Here is a 22,018-nt window from a genome sequence, read left to right on the forward strand (position 1 = left end):
AGGATGAGACTGTTGCTTCTTCTAGTATTCTGCATTATTTGTGGAGTTCATGTAATTCCTCATTTGTAGTTACTAGCATATATTGCTAAGCAGTTTTCTAAAATTAACTAACTTTAAGAACAAGTAACCAAATCAGTAGGAGTGACCCCAACACTGAACCCTCAATCATTTCAAAGGATACTGTAATACGTCTGCAGAGGTAGCATGCAATCTTTTTTTTTTTCTTTTTTAGCATATATTATGCCAAGATAAATATTAATTAGTAGCAGTGATTGTATAATCATCATAGCTCTCAACCTCTTAGAACAAGATATCTGGACAAATCCATACATAATGGGAGTAAGAAGGACCCAGAATAGGGACAAATTTTAAATATTGCTCTTAGAAACTTAGAAAGATGATAGAATAACAGGTTTTCCATCAGCATGAATTTTCTGATGGGTGTGAAGTTTAAATTTCAAACATTTGCATTATTTTCTGATCTGCCAGAAAACCACAACTGTATGAGAAACAGGCCAAAATATGAGGTAAAAATCTGGAAATTCTGTGAAAATCTGTACTGTTGAGAGGTATGACGAATAATATAAACTGTTTGCATTCTGTATATTTAGATTGATTTTGAAAGGCAAAGGTATCATACAACTACAGACACTTAAAAAATGAACAAGGCTTTAAATATTATTCTCTAAGCCAGGAATCTTCAAGCATTTTTATAAGCTATGAAAGCTAATTATATTTCATGTAGGCAGAGTTGTTCCTCTCTATCATTATTTTTTCACAAATGCTGAATATGATCACCAATGCTTTTAAAATAAGTTCCGTTATTACTCACCCTTATAGCGGTTAAAGATAAGGCAGATTGGTTTATAGTTGTCATTATCTGAGGCAGTTCTACCTGTTGTGTGTTAGGATAATAGCAGTTGTCCTCAATTTTCAGTGCATGTCCCATTTTAAAGAGTTCCTTTATCAGAATATGCAGTGATCCATGTAGATGTTCACTTATATTATATAGAAAGCGGCTATAAATATTATCTTGTCATATGCAGCTAATATTATTTACCTTGTATATTGCTGTGGTTGTCATCTCTTCCTCAGTTGTGGGTCTCATCTCGATATTACAAGGCTATGATATTTATAACTTCAGGATTTAAGCAAATACATACAGTCTGTCCCCTACAGTGAATTGAGAATGAAATTATTATTGTAACATTAATTGAAAGTGTATTATATTTTCCATTTTCTGTATAGAGTTTTACACAAATAAACAACACCATACTGATTTAATCAGTTTAGTATATGTTTTTTTATTGTTTTTAGGTGGGGCTTGTTAACTGATTAAGATATTTTAAAGATGCTACAGTCACTTGTTTCCTGTTCTATATACTTTACTGATTTTATACTTTTGAAAAGGGACTTACTTTTTTAGGCTACTAGTATATTTAAATCTCGTGGATAAATATTTTTGAATGCACTGTTTAGCTGTATTCTCATAATATGTGTATTTCTGTGTGTATATATATATATATATATATATATATATATATATATATATATATATATATATATGTATATATATTTTTTTTTTGTTTGTTTTTTCTTTAACATTTGTTGACCTGGAAAATCCAGCTAGGACACAGCCTATTTTCAGCAGAGGCCCGGGGAAAATAATCCAGACACATGACTTTGAAATGTGGGAGGAAACCCATATGAATGCAGGGAAGTCATGCCTACTCAACACAGAAGGCACCCCAGCCAAGAATCGAACCAAAGAACCTCTTTCTGTGAGGTGGCAATGTTAACTGCTGTACCACTGCATTGCCCTACACGTATATATGGTGTGTGTGTGTGTGTGTGTGTGTGTGTGTGTGTGTGTGTGTGTGTGTGTGTGTGTGTGTGTGTGTGTGTGTGTGTGTGTGTGTGTAAATATATGTGTGTGTAAATATATGTGTGTGTCTCTCTCGCACCCTCTCTCTCTCTATATATATATATATATATATATATATATATATATATATATATATATATCTGTGTGCATTATATATATTTCATAATTGTTGATGGTTAAGGATATTGTCCATTTATGTTTTAGTAAAAATAGTTTTATTTCAATATAATGCTTTTTGTTCCATATTGTAAAGCTTAAGATAGTTCATAATTTTATGTTCCAGCTCTTTGAAAAAATTTATGTTTCAAATTCAAAGTTATGAAGGGTAGTACCACAGGAATTAGGAAAAAAATGAAATGTTTGTTAAAATAATATAAAGCATGTTGTTCCCCAGGGTTGAGATGCATAGGATTTAGTTCCTAAATGGGATATGACTTGATTTCTTTTAACTTTCTTAGATTAAGAAAAGTCCAGTTACTGTCAGGATGATTGAAACTTGAAGCAATAAGATATTTGAATTTAGAGTGTGGTATATTACTAAGGTAGCTTACAGGCTCTTTAACTGTCAGAGATGGTATTTACAATATCCAGGGATGCTGAATTAAGATTTATCTGGTATCATTTTATGTAAAATTAAAATTTTATTAGCATAGCCATGTTTCTACATTTAAATTTTGTCATAAGCAAAATATATTTTGAGGCTGCATAGTTTAAGTATTTTTAAATTAGTTTGGGTAGCATGTTATATTTAGTAAACATTCACAAGAATATTTGAGTATTGAAATGTCACATAATGCTCTACTATGATAAGTCATTAAATGTGTTTAATTATCACAGTGTTCACATGTTTTGGATACTGTTTGGAATTCTTTGTGTTTTAACATACTTCAGTAAATGTCTTTAAACAACTCTATCAAATGTGGCTACTCTATGAGCAGATCTAATCAGATGTTCCTCTGGAAAATTAAATTTGATGAGAAAATGTAACTTCTTGAAACAAATTTGTATCAAAATTATCCATATTTGTTCAGTCCTATTGGTATCTTAAGGGTTTGCTCATTAGCTTTGTGCTTTTTATGTTTCGACTGTAAGTCTTTTTGCTGTGTTTGTTTTGGGTGTTTGTTTTCTGTGATAATAACCTCTAATAAATTTTTTTATATCTAACCTTTAGCCAAAAATGTGGAATAAATCATTTTAGAGGAAGTAACTATCAAGAATGAGGATATATATATATATATATATATATATATATATATATATATATATATATATATATATACACATATAAATATATATATATACGGTTCCACTTCACAATGTCGAATTACTGAAAACTTAAACTTCATATGGTCGAGACCATATGCTCGAGTTTTCAGTAACTCAAAATTACAAAGTAGAATAAAAAAAAAAACGCATCATTTCTGCAGGGGGACAAGCCCCCCTGCACCCCATACACCCCTACTTAAATATACCAACTCCGAGATCGCGCTACATTGGGGAAAATAAAAATCTCCCATTCCACGCTATATGCAGATGTGCAGAACGGGAGATCTCCCATTTCCTTGCTATAGTACAATCACGGAGATGGTATATTTAAGTAGGGAGGTTGCAGAGGGGCTTGCCCCTGTAGAAATGATGTGTTTAGGTTTTTTTTTTTTTTTTATTCCACTTTCTAATTTCGAGTTACTGAAAACTTGATCATATGGTCTCGACCATATGAAGTTCGGGTTTTCAGCAATTCGATATTGTGAAGTGAAACCATATAAAGTTTTATATATATATATATATATATATATATATATATATATATATATATATATATATATATATATATATATATCTATGGGTCTACTTTCATTCAACAAAAACATGCTTTACCGAAACTCAAACTGCGGAGACCAAACTGCCAAAAGTGCATTTGAACGAAACTTTACTCAGTTGAAGCTCACTTCTCTGAAACACAAAAATACACAAAACTAACCTTCACCACATTTGTGCAGGAGGGCAAGCCCCCTGCACCCCCCACACACTCTGCTTGTTATATATATATATATATATATATATATATATATATATATATATATATATATATATATATATATATATATATATACCAACTCTGAGATTGCACTACAGAGGGAAAAGGGCAAATCTCCTTATCCACACTGTACCATGATCTACACCAAGCTTCAAGGGCTATATAAGATATATTCCCAGTAACAGTTCAAACAAATGAAGGCAAACACTGCAGCTGTTCTTCAATACCAGTCTAGAAGTGATGATCTGAGTTCAGACATGTGAGCTTTGACAGAGTGAAGTTTCATTCAACTGCACTTTTGGCAGTTTGGTCTTTTGTCTTCTATAAAAAAGTAATGGCGATACACTGCTTTTTTTCACTGCTTGGATACCAAAGGTGGTGAATTTCCAAGAAAAAAATTGTTTTAATCACATTTCTTAGCTGACAGTTATTTGGCCTGACCTGAAGAATGTCCGTTATATAGTGTTCTGTCTTATCAATCAAATAAGTATACATTTACAGAAGTTTCATTATTAACCTCAAAAGAGTTGTTTTATTAGCATTTCTTATAATATTATACAAGAAACACTAAAGAAACTTTAATTTGTTTTCAGAAATCTCTACATATGTTTTTCTGTCTGCACCTTATTATAGCAGTTGCACCATCCTGGTATAAGTAGTTATACCAATGCATCTTGGTCTATAACCTTTATTATGTCAAGGATGGTAAGCTCTTCTGTAGTTCCTTCTCATCATTTTATTCTAAGTCTCATGCTTTGTTCTCTGTCATAACACAGCCTAAATGGTTTGAGTGCATTTGATAATTATTCTGCAGATAAAGTATCAAAACAATTGTGAATATACTTATTTTTTTCTTCCGTTTTTATTATACTAGATTATTTTGTTACTTATCTTCCACTTTTAAAGTCACAAGTTTAAAGTACATTTATACATATTAATATGACGCTATTCATATAAAATACTCTTGCCATAAGTTATGTTTCTCTAATTACTAAGACTTTTTGTTGCATACTAAAATATTCATATGTAACATTGTTTTGCAATTATTATAAGACAGTTTATTGTTTACAGATATGAGCCAATATCAAGTGAACTAGAGAATATATTCAGATCACTGCAAATACCTTGTTTACATTTCTCATTCATCACTGGAATAAGAAGATTAGTTCAGGAAAAGGGGGAATGAAGAGGAGAGGGAAGCAACAAAATGAAGGGAATATTTTCTGCTTTATTTTTTCTCTATTACTATCTTTACACCCATTCTTTAATAGAAGCATTTGATTGATACCACACATATTAGTGGTTGTATTGTATATCTCCTCACATTTCTAAGTTAGAAATGTAACAGTGTTATATTCCTTTATTTCTAAATGTGCTCCTAATAAGTATGATGCCAGAGACAATTTAGGTTTATCTCTGAAGAATATATACCTATAAAAATTAATACAGAGGTCACATCTAATACTAATATGTTTTGTATAATTTTGATCTGCTCTTGTTCATGTATGTTGTAGATAGTTTGATGAAGAACTCTTTCTTGGTTAGGGTAGGAAATCATTGGAATCCAGCTAAAGGGGTTTTATTGCTTTCTTATTTCCTTTGTTATATTCAGGTTTGTATTATAGCTCCTAGATTTAAGAGATTCATATGCTTCTCTTTTTTTTTCTATGTTTTTAGTCAAGTGTCTCAGTTTCAGTATTATCTATCTTTAGAATGTTTTTTAAAGTCATGTTAGCCTAGCCTAGTTTTCATAGGCGCCAGAAGCTGTTAAAGACTGGAGGGGTGTCAGGGGCACTTAGTGAGCTAAAAAAGTATTTATAACTATTTACTACTACAACATAGGTTCACTTGGAGGACATTTTAAGCTTAGTCAATTCCCTTTTGGTGCTTCAATTAACATTTTCTGACTGGTCTTAGCTATCCCCATGGCTGATAATTGTATATTAGCCCTAGTGAGAACAACTGTGATCATACCATAGACAATTTGAGGGGGCCATGTAAGGGATGCAGCATTTAGGAACTGCCTCATTCCATTAGTGGCATGAAGGGAAATCCTGGAGTACATTTTCTATTACCCATCCTTAGATCCAAGTTGCATTTGAATATGGATAGATGAGCTTTGCTTTATGTTTATGGATAGTCTGTTCTGGAACAGTGGTAGCCTCTGTGATATATATCCATCTGTCCACAACATTCAGTTTAGATACCTGGACTGAGTATTTCTGATGCCGTTTGACTTGCTGATGTTCAGTAGGTCCATCTGTATTATGTCAGAGGATGCTTTGTATGCCAGACATGTCACCTCTAAGCACTCTGTAGGATACTGAGTATAATAATAAATCTTTGAGGTAGTCCATGCAAGACCTATTGTTTAGGGCTTGTATCCTTTTAGTAAGGTATCTCTGAATATATTCCAATTGTTGCATGGGACTGGACAGATACATGCCAAAGTGGGCATTATACAAAATGATTGACATAATGAGAGCTTTGTAAAGGGGGAGAACAACATCTCTCAATCTAGTCACAATCAATTTGTTTAGAAGCTGTGCAATATAGAAAGGCTTTCTTATGACTCTGGGCACATGTTGGTCAAAAGTTAGATCACTGTACACACAAGTTCCCAATTGCCAAACAATTGGATCAGTTCTCAGGGGGCATTATCATGATTTTGACACCAGTTATTGTTTGAGACAAACCTTCCTGCAAGATGGTTAAGTCATTTGGGGATTCAATAACTTCTCCTTGCTTGCAGTCATCTCAAACTTATCTGGCCAAAGCTCTTTGGTATTTCCTTTTACTTTTGAGATGTATATGCCAAACAGAAAAAGTCTCAGCACCGAAACCTGGGGGACTCCATTGGTAACTGGTCTCTTCCCCTGTTTTGATCTCCTGCATCCTATGAGCCAAGTTAGCAATGCAGCTGGATATATAAGTGTTTGCTCCTACATTATTCATCTTTTGTACTACACCTGAGTAGAGGATTGTGTCAAAAGGCTTGGTCAGGTCAAGGTAATGTGGTGTGAACTGTTTTACCTTCATCCATTGCTTTGGTAACAAGAGTAAAGCTTAAAATGTGCCCATGATTTTGAGCCTTTCACACTTTCCTCTGGGCTGTTTTCAAACACATTTTTAGGGCCATGCATACATGTATGCATTCCTTGATTCACCTTCCTGAATGTATTAAATTATATTCCTTGTGTAATACAGCACACTTGTTAGACTTAAGTTAGAGCGCATTTCAAATTTATTGTTTAAACATTTTTCCTGTAGGCAATGAAACAAAAATGCATTAACCAGTAATGACAAAACTGCCCTAGTCAGAACATTTCTATCATAGAGGTCTACTTCCACATCAACTGCATTTTAAATGTATTGTTTGAACATCTTTTCAGTAGGCAATGAAGCAAAATGCATGCACCAATAATGACAAAACTGCCCTGTTCAGAACATTTCCATGATAAGTCTACTTCCACACACAATTGCATTTTAAATGTATTGTTTGAACATTTTTCCAGTAGGCAATGAAGCAAAATGTATGCATCAATGTATGCATCAATAATGACAAAACTGCCCTATTCAGAACATTTCCATGGTAACAGTCTACTTCTACACACAGTATATAAATACAGAATCACAGTAGTATAAGCCATAGGCATGTTGCACAGCTTTCTGAAGTTATTTTCAATTGGGGGGAGGGGCAAAAGGCCAAAAACTAGGGACACATTTTAAACATTGCTTGTATAATTTTGGAAAGTTGCTTGCATAAAATGTTGTGTTACGACCATGCATTTCACTGCCAAGTCTTGAACCCAGAACCCTTGTGCACTACAGTTAGAGCAACATACCACTACGCTAAACCAGCAGGTTCTTGAAAGACAGGAAGACAAACTTAAATGGCTATCTTATCATTTAGTGAATTCAGTTCTCAATTTTCACCATAGCTCTCAACCTCTTAGCACATAAATATAGAACAAAGCCAATAATGGGGGAATACAGCCCCAAAATAGGGATACATTTCAAATACTGATTTTATAACCTTAGAAAATTGCTAGAATAAAAGGTTTTGTTTTACCACTCCTGAAAACCAGAGGAACAGAACATAAATTCACAAATGATGGTGGCTAGGGACTTTAGGCTCTTTTTACCTGTACCCAAGGTACAGGGTTTGAGCCTGTGTACCTCTAGCCACCAGATGTATTCTGTTGGGGCATATACTTACACACACACACACACACACACACACACACACACACACACACACACCAGCTTACTCACTCTGAAAAGCGTCCATCTTCAGTCCTCGCAGCAGCTAAATAAAACCTGGAAATTCCGTCCTGCCAGCAGAAGATAAGCAGCAGCTAAATAAAACCATCCATTTGTGTTCCCGCTCGCAAAAGCATTTGAAACCCGGAAATATGTGCACTGTGCGATGATGTCAGCATATAATCAGGACAGTTGGAAGGGTGGATAATCTGCAAAAGTAGGGGGGGGCTTCCCTCCCCCCTTGCTCTATGGTTCCGGCACCCATGCTAGTTTTAATATAATGACTACATTATTCTTTTTTATCTTTCAGCAAGTCATCTTAATAATAATCGGGAGAGAGAAGGGATAAGAAATTTAATACTACTGCTTGAAAATATATAGATGAGCCATGACTTTTTATGTGAAACCCAATTACTAAAAGAATGTATTAATAAACTAAGCTGTTTTTGATATGGTTTTGTTTCCTTTCCTGTTTGATATAAAAATAAATGAGTTGCAACCCCATAGAAACAAGGATCACTTTTCCTAGAATTATTGCATTTCCATAATGATAACAAAGGTATGCTTTATATGAATGCAACATAATTTCATAAAGATTATATACTTTACAATTTTTACTTTATTTATTGGCTGGTGGTAGAATTAAAAATAATAATCTACTATATGCCATTATAGACAATATGAACAGTATGTTGTTAGTAGCAGACAACTTTAACTATGTGCTTCAGAAAAGATACCTCAGCAAATCCAATGACTGCAACTTTTGCAAAGGCATTGAGAAATGGTCCAACATTTAGCTTTCAATAGTTTAGGAAATGATAAAGATCAAGACTTTTTAGAGTTCATCCATTATTCATATTATTTTGGATCCTACATATGAAATGATAGAGTTCTTATCTCAATTTGACTTTCTGATTTCTAAACTGAAATGACTTAAAACAACAATGTGTCCTCTTTCAGATCACAATGCCTTACATTTTAGTATTAACAAATTAATATATCTCTATCTTGGTGTATACACCCTTGGAATGAAAAAAAAATGAATGATTTAAGGGGTGATTGTTTAATTAAATAAGCATGCTATTTTAAATATGAATAGTCTATAAATAAATAATGCATATATTTATGTTCATTTTAAATGTTATCTGAATTTTAAAATATCTAGGTGGTTTAACAATTATCTTAAAACTTGGACAAATAATTTGTTGAAATTTATAATAATCTTAACAAAGCTAAAACCAAACCACAAAATGGACAAAGTAAATTTAGATCATGTAAACACTCAAAATGAAATGTTACCAAGAAATCCTTGAACTCAAAGGTGTAATAGCACTAGACAAGATCATACTAGCTTTTTGGCTGAAATATTTGTAAGACAATCTAAACTACATATAAAACAAAATGACAACCAAGCCACAAGGAGTCCTGCTATTAAAAAATGAATTCTGTCATAAATTTACATTAATTTCAAATAATTTATTTATTTATTTATTTGCTTTTGTTGACCGGGAAAATCCACTGGGCTGAAATGAACCCATTTTCAGTGGAGGCCTGGGGAGAAAAGCTCCATAATATAATACAAGATATTAGAAGTCAGTTAAACAAGAGCAGTTACCATATAGATGTCTATTCAGACCAAGTAATGTCCACTCTATAATTCAAAAAGGAATCACAAAATCTTCAAGTAAAAACCCTTTATTCAAGAATGAAAAACAGGTAAGCACTTTCACCAAAGTGGCTTCTTCAGACCTCAAGGATACAATGTGAGTGAGTGTACTTCACTATTTGTAGGTGGATAACCTATTCAATCATGACATCACAATTGGTAAATAGGCAGATAAGATTAATTAGTTAATACATGAATCCACATATTCCTCAACCTTAAACCATCTGTACCAAAGTATCCCATCAGGAAAGCATAAAATATATAAATATGCCAACAAAAGTGCATTGTATAAATACAAAATACAATTAAATATATACATCACATATATCGGAAAAACTTAATCAATAAATGACATATATAAAATATATTATTAAAAGTATATCATTAAAAATAAATTCAAATATATAGTATGTATTACTTAAACATTTACTTAAAAACAAGCCTCCTATTTTTAAGAGCTGGTTTAATAGGGATTTTCTCATTTAAACCAGGGTATAAATGGGCTTGAAATCTGATGATCCAACTCGTTTCAATCCTCTCCCTAACGTCACCACCTCTTAAACTAGGTAATTTAATATAAATAACCATACATTTAAAAGAATGTGTGTTATCAGTGGCTATGATGTGTTTTGAAAGTGCATTTGTGTCTGATGTAATACATATTTGGTACAAATGTTCTCTCACCCTGTCTCTAAGTCTCCTGTCAGTTTTGCCAATGTAAACGGCAGGACAGGAAGAACACACAGCAAGATAAACAACATGTTTGGTGTTAGAATCGGCTGTTATATCAAACTTATATATTTGTGAAGTATTGGGATGTACATAGGTTCATAGGTTCATACTAGGCTATCTGCCCTGGGGCATTTATAAGCCTAGCCCGATTGTGTTTGGCTTATGCCACCCCTTGATTTGAGTATACTGTGCCCTTTTTAAAGCTTAGTTTACTGTGCCTCTGTCTAATAGTGACACGGAAGTAATCCCCGGGACAAAGCTACGATTCCCCCATCCACTCATCAAGATTCTTCTTGAAGAGAGTCAGTGAGGTGCTCTGCCTAATATGAATTGGAATTGTATTCCAGAGCGAAGGGAGCCTCTGGGTTATGAATCTGTCCCTCCAGCATGTTCTATTTATTTCTGTGCTGAGGTTCAAGTCCCTCAAGCGCGTGGCTCTAAGGGATTTAGATTTACTGAGGTGGAGCATGTCCATTAATTCTGGGTTGGACATAGCTTTATATGTCAGGCATAGATTGCCTCGAAGTAGGCGGTATGCAACTGAGTAGAGCTGGAGTTTTTTTAACCGAGCAGTATATGGCATCTATTTGAGTCCCTTGATCCTCCTGGTGAGGTACTTTTGGGGTCTTTCTAATTGCTGCAGGTGTCGGGTAAGGTACATCCCAAAGGGGGCATTGTATTCTATGATGGGCCTGATGAGGGATGAATAAAGGGGCATGATTACCTCTCTTGATCTAGACGTGAATCCTTTCATGATGAGGTGGGCTATGTAGAAGGTCTTTCTAACCACTTTTAAAATGTGGTTGTCAAAGGAGAGATTGCTATCAACTTGGGTCCCCAGATCCCTAATTACTTTCTCTGTACTTAATGGGTTACCACCTATGTGGTCATTTGTGGGCACATTGTTTTTGCCAAAGGGTATGACTATACACTTTTTGGCATTTAGCTTTAGACCATGGCTTTGGCACCAGTTATCCATCTCTGTGAGACCTTTTTGAAGGATGTTTGTGTCAGCTGGAGAGTCAATTATGGCGCCCAGTTTTCAGTCATCTGCGAACTTGGTGAGCCATAGTCCTCCCACGTTGGCCTGTACCTCAGAAAAGTAAATACCGAACAAGAGAGGTCCCAGGACAGAACCTTGTGGGATGCCACTTGTGACCGGTTTCGAGTCTGACATGGCCCCAGCAACTCTGACTCTGTGGGTTCTGTCTTTGAGCCAGTTTGTGACCCATCTTGTGACATAGGGGTTTACATTTAGGCTGGATAGCTTATCTATGATGCCTGAGTGGGGTATTGTGTCAAATGCCTTTGCGAGGTCGAGATAGGCTGTGTGGACTACCTTCCCTTCATCTATGGCCTTGGTGACTGTTTCAAAGAAGTCGACCAGGTTCAAAAGGCAGGATCTGCCCTTGACGAAGCCAAATTGGGTAGGATCTAGTGTCTGTAGGTCCCCAATGTCTTTGTTTATGAGTTCCATGATGATCCTCTCCATAGCCTTGCAGACTAGGCTAGTCAGGCTTATGGGTGATAGTTTCAGGGTCCGTAGAGGCGCCACCTTTGTGGAGTGGGACCACTGTTGCTGTACGCCATTCTTTGGGCACATATCCTGTAGTGAGGCTGAGATTGTACAGCAGTTTTACTTGAGGGATTAGTTCTTCTTGGAGTTCATGTAGGACACAACCCGGGACGCCATCTGGTCCCATGGAAGCAGTGTTTTTTGCTTTGAAGTGGGCGGCCTTCACCTGAGCATCAGAGATGTTTGGGAGGCTGCACTCTGCCGGGATAGATACTTGCTCTTTGGGGGGGTGGAGAAGTTTGCACTGAACCTGTCTGCCAGGATACTGGCGATGTCTGTGGGTTCAGTGTATTTTTTGTCGTTTAGAATCAACTCAGAACAAGTCTGGGAGTTGCATCTCAGGTTCCTAACATAACTGAAAAAAGCCTTATGATTGTCTTTAGTGTCCTGTGCAATTTTTCTCTCGAAGCTGGCCTTGGAGGATTTTATGAGGGATCGTAATTTTTTGCTAGTTCTGATCAGAGATGCCTTCCCTTTTAGGGATTTTGCTCTATCATGTAGTAGCTTCCTCCTTCTGTTGTATAGTTTTTATTTATGGCTGGGGTCCACCAGACTGGACGCCTGTCTTTGGATGATTGGGTCTTGATTTTGTTTGGGATAGCATGATCCATGCATTCCTGGAGATGTCCGTAGAATGCGTTTATATAGGATTCTGCAGTTTGGCCCGTAGTTTCCACTGGCTCTGGGGCCTTGAAGGATTCCACTTCGGTTTTGAGAAGTGTGAAGTTCACTTTTGAGAAGTTTTTCACTGTGGTTTTCTGGGCTGGGGGTGGGATCGGGATGTGGATATCCAGTGAAATTAATTTATGGTCTGATCTTACCAATGAGGGATATACTTCTGGTATGGAGCATAGAGTCCCCATGTTGGTAATTATCAGGTCTAGTATGTTTTCCCCTCTTGTGGGAGTGGTGACTAGTTGTTCCATAGCATTTGAGTTTATAAATTCCAGGAACCTTTGGGCTAAGGTGCTGGGGCTTGAGTAATGCTCCCAGTCTATGTTTGGGCAGAATCACAAATATAAGAACAGAAATTGCAATTGTAGCAAGGTCTAGTTCCTAGATGTAAATTGTCTTGAGGGCAATGCACATTATTAGAAGGATGGCATAAAAGTCTAAACAAATTTTTCTTATTTTTAAATAAAAACTGTGGCTGTTCCCCTACAATAACCTTAATGAGGGGCTCTATAGTTAATAAATTCCAATGTTTATATATTATATCTTTTATCTGATGGACATCATGTGTAAAAAATAATGATAACTTCTGTGTGGATATATTATTACTATTAGAGTTGCCAGGCTCTAAATATCTATTATTCCCTTCCTCTGAAAAATATGGGCATGCCTGACTAGACCTTATGTTCTCTATGCTCAAAAAGCTATGACTTATTTCACTAACATTGTATTTCCTTGTTACTAACCTATCATTGAGGTCAGTTAATTCTCTTTCAATGTTAGACTGTAATGGGTTCAGTCTAGAAGCTCGAATTGCCTGTCCTTTTACTATATTTTTAAAGATGTATCCAGGATGCATACTATGTCTGTGTAATAATGTATTCTTATAGCATGATTTCCTATGAATCCCTGTGTTTAATTTCCCATTGGTAAGGTGCGTGACATGAACATCTAAGAAAGAAATAGTGTGGCGTGACATAGTAATAGTAAACTTTAAGTAGTCAGTGAGTGAATTCACTTCTTCAAAAAATTTACATAAATGAACCTCATTACCTTTCCAGAGAAAAAACAAATCATCTACGAACCGTTTATAAAATATAACATATTCTTTATAACTAGGTAACTGAAAAAGTTTGTCCTTCTCCCATACTGCCATCACCAGGTTGGTGTAGCTATTGGCACAAGAAGTGCCCATAGCTACGCCATCCTTTTGGAGAAACAAGTCTTTATCAAAAATGAAAATATTATTTTCTAAGACTGTTTTAAGCAATGTACAAATAAGATCAATTTTAGTATCCAAAAAATCTGTATATTTAGTTAAATAGTCATGTATGCTTTGTACACCTTGCTGATTTGGTATAACTGTAAAAAGGGATTTAACATCCATGGTCACTAAAATATATGGTAAATGATCTGGTATTTCAGCTGTTTCCCTATATAACTCAAGTAATAATTGTTTGGTATATTTTAATATAACTGGATTTAAATTGACTATAGGCCTCAATAATCTTTCCACATATACAGAAAGGGGTTCTGTGACCCAACCTCTACCTGCCACTATAGGTATCATAGGGGGTCGCATAGGGTCTTTATGTATCTTAGGTAGTCCTTGGATGGTAGGGATTAGAGGATGCTCAACTAACAGAAAATCAAATATTTCTGTGGAAATAAATCCACTCAGGGATAACTCATGCAAAGTACTGCATACCATAGAGACATGTTTTTGAACATCACTTTCTCTAATAGACAAATAAAATGTGGTGTTACTCAGCATATTATGCATATATCTATTATAATCTTGAGCATCTAAGATAACTACAGGACCACCTTTATCTGCTGGTCCAATTGAGATATTTCTATCTTTCCTAAGATTATCTAACGCCCTTTTCTGTTGAAAAGACAAATTATGTTTCTTAGTATTGGAGTGTACGTCTTTATAACTATAATATATGTCTTCTTCAACAATTTTACAAAATGCATCCAAAAGTGGGTGTAAATTAGGGACAAAAATGCTAGGTTTACATAATTGCATATCATGAGTATTACTTGCTGTATTATCAAATAGTTTTAATTGTATGTTATTTGCAAACAGTTTAATATCTAAAACAGTGTCAGAGATATTACTATATGTAGTTGGTATGAAAGAAAGCCCTTTATTCAGTACTTCCAACTCATACTTATCCATGGATCTATGTGAGAGATTCCAAACTAAGTTGTTCCTGCCTTCTCCCACATTTTCTTCAAAGTAGGTCCCTTTAGCTCTCCTGCTGGAGCTTTTCTTTTCGGTCTCCCCTGCTCATAGAGCGGCTTCTGCCCCACCTCTGTATGTTGGAAATAGGCAAAGGGGTAGGACATGTAGTATTATTATTACAAGTAGTACTTTTCCTATGAACAACAGGTTCGATAACATTATGAGATGTAGAAGGCAAAATATGGTTTGAATTGGAAACAATTATGCCTTCAACATCAGTCATTTCACTAACATCACATTCAGATAAAACATGATTAACAGTTGTATGAGTTTCTAAAGGCACATTCTCAATCTCTAAATTGACATCAAAATTAGCTTCATCACAGTTATCATTACTTGACATATTTCTGTCTTTGTTAGTATCAGCAGTTGACTAGAATAACTGTTTATTGTCCTCCACAACTGAGAAATGTACAAAATAAGTTACATTTAAAAAACACCTTGCTATCTTTCCAGTCAACTAATTAATTTGCATTTTATTGTGCCTTTAGTTGTTAAAACTTATCATCTAAGATGCATTATAACCAGTAACTAATTAGTGTTTGATTTTTGTTTTACACATTTCAAGTGGGATTTATTAATGCTCTTGTTTACTGTAAATGTTAATTGTTTTGTCTATTAAGTATGTGCCTGTCTAATATGGTGCAATACATTTAGCTGTGGCATTTATATACAGAAATGTTAATTTCTCATGTGTCAAAAATGCCAGCTGATTGCAACATGGAAGGTCTTCATCAGCCTGATTGTAATGAACTGAATGTGTGTCTATTAAACTATAGGACGTAACAGTTCACATGAAAAGGGTTTTGGAAATGCAGATCTACATGCATGAGTATGATGTATTTACAATCTATATACAGGGGTATGGTGTATTTACAATTTACATGCATAGGTATGGTATATTTCAATCATCCAATTACTAAAATTGCTTTAGTAACACCATGTTTAAGCTCAGTCTCCTTTTAAAAGGCAATTATGAATGCTCATTTCTGCAAAGTCTCCTAATGGCACTTTCTGATATCTACCTCATCAGCATTATTCTGTTGAAGAAACAGCATTGTTGAGTTCAAAAGTTGTCTTTATAGTAACTTAAAATATTAGCTCCAACAACTCAGTATACTGCTGAACATTTCACTTAAGCATATATAAATGTATGATGACAGTCTGAACTGTATAATTCTTTGCTGCAACTATACTGACTATACAGATAAATGGCCTCACCACATGTATTTTGATTGAAATATTGAAATTAGTTATGCAGCTTTGCAGCTGCAGTACTTCTGCCATACTCTGTCCAGCTACACCAAAACCATACCCTTTTGGAGGGAGACTAGACTAATACAACTCACGTGCCTAACTCCATTCTCAGAGATGCCATTTTGTGCGTTTGTCACTGTCAGCATTCCCAAATCCTTCTCAATGACAAAGACAAAGCAGTCATCCAAGGGATTCTGGCATTGCATTACTAGTACTTTAAAGTGCTGCACCATCGGCCTACATCTCCAGAAATGGAAAATTGCATTTTTAGTGATTAAGATAACATCATCTGTTTGTATTTTGTATACTTCCCCTCAACTCTACCATTAAAGGCTCACCACCTTACATACCAACTCTTCTATAGAAAGTTCCAGGATGCTGCAGAAGTATTTTGTTATTCTACAATGAATCCCCAAACAAGACTTGAGCCCATTAATTTTCCCATATTGAGCAAGTCCAAGGTGGGGCCATGAAGAGTTAAGAGGGGCTGTCATCTAGCAGAAATGCTGAAGTTGCTTTTGCCCTTGTTGACATCCCATCAGTGAGTGAGTACATTATAAATATTTAAACAGTCCACAATATTAAGTATGGTAGAGCATATGTAGATACGTGTGTGGCTCCCTTTCAGAAATATAGGACTTATACTTTTTAGTTTGAACAAACAAAAAAAGTAACCTGGGATGGACAAGACAATGCAACAAATGCCAAAATTCACAATAGTGTCATTAAAGCATTTTGGAAAGGGAGCTTCATCCACTTCCACTTCCTGACATTAGACTCCAATCCCACACCATTGTAGCATCCACACTAACCTCAAGTCTCACTGTACTTAGCAAGGAGAATACTTTATTTTACTATAGCCTTGGATTTAGTACATACTTCCCTTTTCAGTCTGTCAGTCTAGCTATTCCAGGGATTGCATTTGCACACTGAACTTTCAGTGGGAACCCTGGGCAGAGTACGATGTAGCATTCTGCTAAGCCATGCTCTTCTACTCAGACAAAATAACTATAACTCTTTTATGTTAACTTGTTCCCTGCCAGCACCAAAAGGATGCGGGGGTTTGAGTGAAAATCTACTTTTGGTACTGTAATGGTACTGTCAGTATAAGAAAGTTATATAGATGTGTTCCTGTCAGAGATATTTTTTGAATTCCATTCTGAGACAGTACATTTTAGAACTGACATGCATTGTGAACTACTGAGATGAATGCATATTAAGTAAAACACCAGTCACAATATAAAGTGGTATGTGCAGCAGATTGTGAATGAACAATAGAGCAACATGAGAACAACTTTGGTAATATCAAGAGGTGTAATAACTGCGCACAGTCATTCAGGAGCAGAGCCAGGTCATGATCAAGTAATCAAGTAGGGCCTTAGACAGGGTATTGAAACAGACCCTTTCCCCAGACATTTCAGTGTCCCATTACTTGACAGTCTCTCCCCTCTTACCATAAACTATGTTCACACCTGTCAGTAGGCTTACTATTTTATTTTTTACTTTTACAATGTTGACAGAGATTTGATTTAAAATCTTTATTTCACTGATGGCCATTTGATAAACTGAACAGTCTTACAATGAAAATGAGCAACAGTAATATTCTCTTTCCTTGAAACTGACATTCATTGAAAATGCAACTGGCTAATGGCAGATTATGTGTGTATTTATATCCACTGATATTCTTCAAACCCATCAGTTATTTCTACATTGTTAACTGCATCCATCTTAGATGTCTATGTAAAAAAAAATAATAATAATAATGACCAAAATTACATTAAAACCTATTTCATGCAAACACATAATAGCCAAAGTATTCCAACAGAATTCACACACACACACACACACACACACACACACACACACACACACACACACACACACACACACACACACACACACACACACACACACACACACACACACACACACACTAGTTCTGCAAAACCAGATGAAAGACCATTTAAAATGACTACATGATAAGAGAATAAGGTACTTTCGTCCACAGAATGCCTCCACACCCACCAGCAGTTAAAGCCACTTTGTCGACTGAGTACACCCCTTTTTGTTATGATGAAATAGAATTACTGGTATTTCATTGATAGCTTTGGATGAAATACATGAAATTGTGAAAAAGATCATTATCTTCTTACCATAAGATCCAGCCATGGGTACTACAATTCAAATAAAATTGTATTTATGATACCATAAGCAGTATTGACTTCCTGATAGCATTTGTTAAATCAATATGCACAATCTCTGCAGAAGTAAAAGTCATCTGAATAATTCCTCATTAAAGAGAAAGAACTATTACTAATGCAGAGGTTGCTGCTAACAAACAGCTTTGCATTTCAATGCTTCATCTACAAATGTAGTGGTTGCTGTCTTTGAATAAATTGCATATGTTATATTAAAAGTGTGCGTGCTGATGATATTGCCATAAAATATCCTGAACTAGATAAGCTATGCAATATAGAATGTCTGGCAAGCAATGACAAAAGGTTTCTAGTTGCTAGGCATGCAGTCCTGGAGACCAATAAGGAGCCTAGCCCAAACTCTCAATTCTTACAAAGCATTGCCTGGTTAAATGACTTGTTCAATGTCATACATCTTATAAATGAAAGTGGAAATATTCAAACTATGCAACCCTGCCACACAAATCATCTCATTAACGATTTGTAGCTTTAGTCCTTTGTGCAATTGCCAGACAATCAGTTTTTAACCTAATGCTGAAATCCTTTACCAATCCAGTTTTGTAGTGAAGACTGCATCACAGTAGTATGCAACAATGACTATATAATGGATGGCTCCGATCATTATCATGCAGGCTATATGACCTGACAAATGTCATCCCATTTGCAATTGCCAGAGGATGTAAAGAATGTATTGCAAAAAAATATATTACTAAAATGCAGCATGTTTAGAGTATTAGCAAAATTCAGAATGTTTAGACTATATTACACAATCCAGGCCTATTACTGGGTTAAATGATTCTAAAGTGCAATAAATAAAGCAAAAAACAATTAAAGGCAATATAAAAGCCTCAGCAGCTTTTGTTCAACCCACAAGTTATGCAAAAATCATAAGTATTACTGACTAGAGCATACTATTTTTGGAGGGAGCTTACATGTTTGCAGGATACCTGCATCTTATTTTTTACCTCCATATGGCTTCTTTGTCATAAAGAATAACTGTCCCATCTGACATCACTCAATACAGGTCTGAACTACGTGAAGAATGGCTAATAACACTGTGTCGTTGTAGAATACACCTCAAGAGTTTGAGTCGGATCATGGACAAATAGGGCCCAATGCAGGGAAATGAATCAGGCCCTACCAGCCATAGCAATATCCTGTAACTTGTCTATCTCTCCTCATTTACAAGAAATACTATACAGACCTGTCAATGTACACATTATTTTCTTCTTTACTTTTACAATTCATCATCATCATCACCATCATCATCATCATCATCATCAGCCCCCCTTTTCCCAATTTTTCTACATGGGGTTCGGGTATCGTGTTAACTGTCACCAACTCTCTTGATTCAGTGCCACACTCCTGCCTTCTTCAACACTCATGCCTGACTGTCGCAGATTTTCTTTCACACAATTCATCCACCTCTTTGCTGAATGTCCTGGCTTCCTCTTACCTTCTTCCTGTCTGTCCCAAATCTTCCTCACCAGATTGTCTTCTGCTTTTCTACACATGTGCCCAAACCACCGTAATCTGTTCTCTTTGATCATTGCTGCAATTGGAGCTACCAGATGGCTTAGTGGTTAAGGTCTTCACCTCCCATGCACAAGGTTCAATCCTGACCTCCGACCAATGCCTGTTTGGAGTTTCCACGTTCTCCGTGTGTCTCCGTGGGATTTCTCCCATGTCTGAAAAACATCCTGAGTGTTTCCATCTCAAACTCACCAATGAATGGAGCTGTGGGCAGCAGCACAGACTCTACATGGTGCCCTATAGGGGGAAGAGTTGTACAGACCAACTGCTTTGGGCATCAACTATGGTGCACAGTATCCTCAAGATAGGAGAACATGGATCGCAGACTGTGCGCTGTGGCAGGGCCACTCATAAAAGACAAATGAAGGCTGAGGGAATCAAATCATCTGCTGTGGGAAGCAACTCTTTAACAGCACTTAGCATTAGTAATCTGCATTAATTGTCAATTACAGTGGGACAAGATCGATATACTAACAGAATTCATCAATATTGTGCTAGATAATAACTTCATATTCTTTGAAGGGGAGTATTACAAACAAATAGCGGGTGTAGCTATGGGGGCTGCTTGTGCCCCCATATATGCCAATCTCGTCCTATTGGATTGGGAGGAGGAATTTGTATTGGAATCACCCTGGAAGGAGTACATATGTTGTTATGTCAGGTACCTGGATGACTTATTCATCCTTTGGAAGGGGGATGAGGAGAAATTGATGAATTTCATCGATTACATCAATGGTAGTACTTCCTACTTGCAATTTACTTATAACATCAGTAAGACAGGAATAAATTATCTTGACACTTACATATTCAGCGATGGACACACTTTTCAGTCTAAGATCTATAGGAAAGACCCTTGTGCAATGCCTATTCAGAGTTTTCCGGTAATCATCCCTATACAGAAAAAGAAGTATTTTAAAGGGCAATGCATAAGGGCTGCTAGGATGACCTCCAGAAAGGAAGATATGATTCTTGAGATGGCCTTTATTGGCAAACTATTTAGACAGAGAGGTTATCCTGAGGCCATGATCAAGGACATCACCGAATATGTTATACAAGAATGGGGTAATAAATATATACCTATCTTGGGCAAGTGTTTATTGTCAACCAGTGCAAATGAATGTAGTACATCAGGATATCACAGGTCATATATAATACAATTTGGACATCACATAGGGGAAGTGAGAAAGATTGTAGATAGTAATTGGAATATTCTTACTAGTGATGAAGGAATTTGTGATAGAGTGGGTGAGAAACCAACATATGTATATAAAACAGGAATGAATTTCAAAAAAATGATTGACATTAGGTCTAATCACAGAGATAATTCCGGGAACACCCATAGGACAGGGACTAAGCAATGTAGACACTGCAACCAGTGCCCTTCCATTTTACAAGTGGAGTGTATTAGTTTAGAGAATATTATTAGAAGTAGGATTTATCTTTGTAAGGGAAATTGCCAGACCCAACATGTTGTCTATATAGGAAAGTGCATGTCCTGTCCAAGTTTTTATGTTGGAAAAACGGACAGGAAATTACGTAATAGAATTTACGATCATTTGTATTGCATAAAAAAGAAGGATATGAATAATGCACTATACAGACATTTAGCTGGTAGTGCTGGTTGTAACACCTTCAAATTTGCCATTCTTGAAGTAGTTAGGAACAACCCCAGGGGGGTAACATCAAGGCAATTTTGGGGGAAAAAGAGATCAAATGGCAGTTCAAGCTAAATGCAATTCCACCAGGTATCAATGAAAATATTCCTACTAAGCCCTTATAAGAAATTAACAATGTTGTAGTTTTGTCAGAGAGACATATAGACATATATACATATACACTCAATCAAATATGTATATAAAATAATTTTTCATTGTTAAATATAGGCATTTATATACTTTGGTAATGCAATATATTTAGGCAGGTCATAACTATATATTGTATTTGTTATGT

This window comes from Protopterus annectens, chromosome 5.part1, assembly GCF_019279795.1.
Source record: "Protopterus annectens isolate FY-2018-M chromosome 5.part1, PAN1.0, whole genome shotgun sequence".
Lineage (NCBI taxonomy): Eukaryota > Metazoa > Chordata > Ceratodontiformes > Protopteridae > Protopterus > Protopterus annectens.